Raw genomic sequence first — 6,461 nt, 5'->3', positions numbered from 1 at the left:
TCGGCTTAAACTTGAAAATGGCTGTCTAGCATGATCAACAAACTTGACAGAGCTTGAAGAATTTAAAAAAGAATAATGTGCAAATATTGTACAATCCAGGTGTGCTCTTAGAGGTTACCCAGAAAACTCGAGCTGTAATCGCTACAAAGGTGATGCTAACATGTATTGACTCAGGAGTGTGAATACTTATGTAAATGAGATATTTCTGCATTTCATTTTCATACTGGCAAAACATGTTTTCACTTTGTCATTATGGAAAGATGGATTAAATTGGTTATTTCTCACCCATTCAACTGGTTTATATGTATAATCTAGCCACCATGGAGCTGTGAGAGTACGTCCTGTTTAATCTTCTTAACGTAACTTCAATACAATCAATAATTCATTCATGTCATTGCACAGCAATCAAGCATTTTATTTTCAATTAAATACAAAAAGGGAGCCTTGAATAATTAAACAAATAAATAACTAGATTTTTCTGCCAAAATCTATTTGAATAAAAGCCGTGTTTTGAACACGTTTGATTAGTAAACAATTGGATCAGTTATGGGTCGACTTCAGATAGTTTACAAGGTCCAGCGAGGCACATTAGCAGGGCAGTCACAGGGTGTTTTGGGATGTATCGGCGGCAGTCACAGGGTGTATTTGGGATGTATCGGCGGCAGTTCACAGGGTGTATTTGGGATGTATCGGCGGCAGTCACAGGTGTATTTGGGATGTATGCGGCAGTCACAGGGTGTATTTGGATGTATGGCGGCAGTCACAGGTGTATTTGGGATTGTATCGGCGGCAGTCACAGGGTGTATTTGGGATGTATCGGCGGCAGTCACAGGGTGTATTTGGGATGTATCGGCGGCAGTCACAGGGTGTATTTGGGATGTATCGCGGCAGTCACAGGGTGTATTTGGATTATCGGGCAGACAGGTGTATTTGGGATGTATCGGCGGCAGTCACAGGGTGTATTTGGGATGTTCGGCAGTCACGGGTGTTTGGGATGTATGGCGGCAGTCACAGGGTGTATTTGGGATGTATCGGCGGCAGTCCACAGGGTGTATTTGGGATGTATCGGCGGCAGTCACAGGGTGTATTTGGAATGTATGCGGCGCAGTCACAGGGTGTATTTGGGATGTATCGGCGGCAGTCACAGGGTGTATTTGGGATGTATCGGCGGCAGTCACAGGGTGTATTTGGGATGTATCGGGCAGTCACAGGGTGTATTTGGATGTATCGCGGCAGTCACAGGGTGTATTTGGGATGTATCGGCGGCAGTCACAGGGTGTATTTGGGATGTATCGGCAGTCACAGGGTGTATTTTGGATGTATCGGCAGTCACAGGGTGTATTTGGATGTATCGGCAGTCACAGGGTGTATTTGGGATGTATCGGCAGTCACAGGGTGTATTTTGGATGTATCGGCAGTCACAGGGTGTATTTTGGATGTATCGGCGTTAACAGATACCACTGGAATAAGGGCTTCTCCTGATACTGAGATGCTCTGCCTGTCGCGGTCTCGCGGATCATCATTCTCCCGAGGGCACTCAAGCCCTATTCCTATCGAGATTTGAAACATTTCAAATCATCCCGAAAAAAAATAAAAAAAGTTTCATCATGGCCACAAATTTCTCTGGCCAGCCAATACTGGAATCCTGGCAGCTGCTGCAGCTGAGAGAGAAACGTAGTGGGCTGAAAGGTGGGCAGACTTCCATTGTTTTTTCCCCCCTTAACACAGCAGACTTCCATAGTCCCCCCCCCCCCCGTTAAACCAGCAGACTTCCATAGTCCCCCCCCCCCTTAACAGCACGGCAAGCCTGAAACGTCACGTTCGGGCTGAGAATGAGAATCTACACAGAACACATACCAATGATATGGAAGACATATATACAAGATGAACATAAATACATTTTCAGTTAAAAGCCGGTACAAAACGTTTGTGTCTTCCTGAGAGTATATAACCTGAGAGGTAAAACGGCATATTTATATATAATATAAACTGACCTGTGTGGATGCGCTGGTGGATCTTGAGGTTACCTGCGCATGAAACCTTTGCCAACTATATACGATGTGTGGTGCGTGTGGATTTGAGGTTCCCTGCGCAGTGAACTTTGCACACTATATAACGACCTGTGTGGATGCGCTGGTGGATCTTGAGGTTACCTGCGCAGTGAAACCTTTGCCACACTATATAACGGACCTGTGTGGATGCGCTGGTGGATCTTGAGGTTACCCTGCGCAGTGAAACCTTTGCCACACTATATAAACGGACCTGTGTGGATGCGCTGGTGGATCTTGAGGTTACCCTGCGCAGTGAAACCTTTCCACACTATATAACGGACCTGTGTGGATGCGCTGGTGGATCTTGAGGTTACCTGCGCAGTGAAACCTTTCCCACACTATATACTGACTGTGTGGATGCGTGGTGGATCTTCAGTTACCTGCGCAGTGAAACCTTTCCCACACTCTGTACACTGGAACGGCTTCTCTCCTGATAACAGACGGACAGACGGAACGGTTCAATGTCACAAACAGATTTAAAACCACGTTGAGGCCCACTCAAAAGAGAGTTTAGAGACACTGATAACTTTTGTAGGCAATTATAAATATCAATATCTGTTATAATACATTACATCATATCATTAACATCTGTATTTTTATTTTATTTAACTAGGCAAGTCAGTTAAGAACAAATTCTTATTTACAATGACGGCCTACCGAGGAACAGTGGGGTTAACTGCCTTGTTCAGAGGCAGAACGACAGATTTTTACCTTGTCAGCTCGGGGTGTTGATCCAGCAACAAATTTCGGTTACTGGCCCAACGCTCTAACCACTAGGCTACCTGCCCGCCCCCCCCCCTCATCATCAACAACAGCATCCCATGACATAATCCTCTATACACCTGGAAGGAGCACTATACCTGTGTGGGTCATCTGGTGTTTCTTCAGCCCCCCACACTGGTGAAAGTCTTCCCACATGGTGACAGACGTGGCCCACCTCTCTCCTAGGGATGAGTTAGAGGTACTGATGAGTCGATCAAGAGCATCCATATAGATTCGAACATCATGTAATCTAAAATAATACATTTAAGTGGTATTTCCATCCATATATCGATTCCAATTATGTCAATCTAAATATACATTTAAGTGGTATTTCCCATTGCTAGACATGTTTTTTATTCAGCCCCCAATAGACAGGTAAGCATGTACCACACATCTGTTACTATAATAATAATACATACAACTGTTAAAATGTGACTGACCCTCTCTCTTTTGTGGATACGGATTTTTTAGCATTTACATGAGCAGACCTCTACACTTCACAGCACTTCTACTCAGAGAGTAGTCGACGAAAAATGGTCCAAATCCAGAAGCCATACTGCATGGTCAGGTGGATGTTGAGTTGTGGATAATTGGCAGGCATGGTCTGGTGGATGTTGAGTTGTGATGTTATGGCAGGTATGATCTGGTGGATGTTGAGTTGTGATGTTATGGCAGGCATGATCTGGTGGATGTTGAGTTGTGATAATTGGCAGGCATGGTCTGGTGGATGTTGAGTTGTGATAATTGGCAGGCATGGTCTGGTGGATGTTGAGTTGTGATAATTGGCAGGCATGGTCTGGTGGATGTTGAGTTGTGATGTTATGGCAGGTATGATCTGGTGGAAGTTGTGATGTTATGTTATGGCAGGCATACAGAAGTAGCTCATCCAAGTTGTCCTGAAGTTGGCGCTGTGGTGCAATAAGGCTTGAGCACCACCATGGCTGTTTACAGCTATATTCTATCTTGTAATAGTCTATGCCAAATACTGAAATGTAATAATAATAATCATTGTTCACAATAACCTTGTGGGATGGTGAGGTGTCTCTTCATGTCGTCTGAGCGTGAGAAAAATTTCCGCAGACGGAGCACTGATGGCGTTTCTCGCCGCTGTGGGTCTGCGTGTGCCTCTTCAGGCTCCCCACGGTGAGGAAGGTCTTGCCACACTGGGAGCAGGGGTGTGGTTTCTCCACTGCACTCTGAGCGTTCGAACTCTGTTCGTTTCTCCATCTAAACTGTCTGTGTCCGAGTTGGCGCCCCCTCCTGTTCCGTGACAACACTACAGGTTAAATACTGTAGGGACCGTATGTACCTCTTATGATCAATGTTCTCCTACGTAACTATAAACTATCAAAGTGATACAACCAAAATTTTATCATCCCCATGAATGGTTATTGTGGTCTGTGATTACTGAGTTGGTCTCATCCCCCACTCTCCTCCTCCTCCTCTGCATCTCTTTCACAATAGCAAGCCCTATTAAAATACAGATTCACATGAAATAGAAAGATAATATCCATCAGAACCTCTACAACAGTCCAGCACAGGTCCAGGCAACCAGGCAACCAGGTAACCAGGTAACCAGGGCTGAGTGTCTGCTGATGTTTGGGACCAGGAGTGTACAATAATGAGTGCAAAAGGTTAGGCGCCCAGAGGACTCTCTCCCCCCATTCTATGCTAGCTACTGTCCTGCTATTCTATCACCAAGGTACTTCCCACGAGGATTCTCTCCCCAACGCCACCTCCATGCTAGTTACTGTCCTGCTACTACCCAGGAGAGACTCTCTCCCCACCCATTCTGCTAGGCTAGCGTATGTCCTGCTATATAAACCTTTCCCACACTATATAACTGACCTGTGTGGATGCGCTGGTGGATCTTGAGGTTACCCTGCGCAGTGAAACCTTTCCCACACTCTGAACACTGGAACGGCTTCTCTCCTGATAAACAGAAGGACAGACGGAACGTTTCAATGTCACAAACAACAGATTTAAAAACCACATTGAGGCCCACTCAAAGAGAGTTTAGAGACACTGATAACTTTTGTGGGCAATTATAAATATCTGTTATAATACATTACATCATATCATTAACATCATGTATTTTTATTTTATTTAACTAGGCAAGTCAGTTAAGAACAAATTCTTATTTACAATGACGGCCTACCGAGGAACAGAGGGGTTAACTGCCTTGTTCAGAGGCAGAACGACAGATTTTTACCTTGTCAGCTCGGGTGATTCGATCCAGCAACAAATTTCGGTTACTGGCCCAACGCTCTAACCACTAGGCTACCTGCCCCCCCCTCATCATCATCATCATCAACAGCATCCCATGACATCATCCTCTATACACCTGGAAGGAGCACTACACCTGTGTGGGTCATCTGGTGTTTCTTCAGCCCTCCCACACTGGTGAAAGTCTTCCCACACTGGTGACAGACGTGGCTCASCCTCTCTCCTAGGGATGAGTTAGAGGTACTGAGTCGATCAATAGCATCCATATATCGATTGAACATCATGTAATCTTAAATAATACATTTAAGTGGTATTTCCCATCCATATATCGATTCCAACATTATGTCATCTAAAATAATACATTTAAGTGGTATTTCCATTGCTAGACATGTTTTTTATTCGCACCCCAATAGACAGGTAAGCATGTACACACATCTGTTACTATATAATAATACATCAACTGTTAAAATGTGACTGACCTCTCTCTTTTGTGGATACGGATTTATTTAGCATTTACATGAGCAGACCTCTACACTTCACAGCATTCTACTCAGAGAAGTAGTCGACGTCACTAAAATGGTCCCAAATCCATCAGAAGCATACTGCATGGTCAGGTGGATGTGGATTGTTGATGTTATGGCAGGCATGGTCTGGTGGATGTGAGTTGTGATAATTGGCAGGCATGGTCTGGTGGATGTTGAGTGTGATGTTATGGCAGGTATGATCTGGTGGATGTTGATGTGATGTTATGCAGGCATGATCTGGTGGATGTTGAGTTGTGATATGGCAGCAGGTCGGTGGATGTTGATTTGATGATTGGCAGGCATGGTCTGGTGGATGTTGAGTTGTGATAATTGGCAGGCATGGTCTGGTGGATGTTGAGTTGTGATGTTATGAGTAGTATCTGTGGAGTTTGATGTTATGTTATGGCAGGCATACAGAAGTAGCTCATCCAAGTTGTCCTGAATTGGCGCTGTGGTGCAATAAGGCTTGAGCACCACCATGGCTGTTTACAGCTATATTCTATCTGTAATAGTCTATGCCAAATACTGAAATGTATAATATAAATCATTGTTCACAATAACCTGTGTGGATGGTGAGGTGTCTCTTCATGTCGTCTGAGTCGAGAAACTTTCCGCAGACGGAGCACTGATGGCGTTTCTCGCCGCTGTGGTCTGCGTGTGCCTCTTCAGGCTCCCACGGTGAGGAAGGTCTTGCCACACTGGGAGCAGGGGTGTGGTTCTCTCACTGCACTCTGAGCGTTCGAACTCTGTTCGTTCTCCCCATCTAAACTGTCTGTGTCCGAGTTGGCGCCCCCTCCTGTTTCCGTGACAACACTAAAGGTTAAATACTGTAGGAGACCTATGTACCTCTTATGATCAATGTTCTCCTACGTAACACTATAACTTCAAGTGGATACAA

At 44.9% G+C, this 6,461-nt stretch overlaps 2 long non-coding RNA genes across 2 annotated transcripts; both read right to left on the bottom strand.

Moving 5' to 3' along the window:
* Positions 1-2,261: 2,261 nt before the first annotated feature.
* LOC139025488 (uncharacterized) lies at positions 2,262-2,985 on the bottom strand. Its single transcript, XR_011477077.1, has 3 exons — positions 2,912-2,985; positions 2,446-2,481; positions 2,262-2,310 (listed from the first exon to the last, which is right to left on the bottom strand). It is a non-coding gene; the product is annotated as an uncharacterized lncRNA (long non-coding RNA).
* A 1,670-nt stretch (positions 2,986-4,655) lies between these two features.
* LOC112074695 (uncharacterized) lies at positions 4,656-6,362 on the bottom strand. The gene is made up of 3 exons (XR_002894807.2): positions 6,125-6,362; positions 5,176-5,262; positions 4,656-4,745 (listed from the first exon to the last, which is right to left on the bottom strand). It is a non-coding gene; the product is annotated as an uncharacterized lncRNA (long non-coding RNA).
* Positions 6,363-6,461: the final 99 nt, after the last annotated feature.

This window comes from Salvelinus sp. IW2-2015, unplaced genomic scaffold (assembly GCF_002910315.2).
Source record: "Salvelinus sp. IW2-2015 unplaced genomic scaffold, ASM291031v2 Un_scaffold2763, whole genome shotgun sequence".
Lineage (NCBI taxonomy): Eukaryota > Metazoa > Chordata > Actinopteri > Salmoniformes > Salmonidae > Salvelinus > Salvelinus sp. IW2-2015.
The sequence above is the reverse complement of the archived record's forward strand: the minus strand, read 5'-3'. Positions and strand labels throughout refer to the sequence as shown.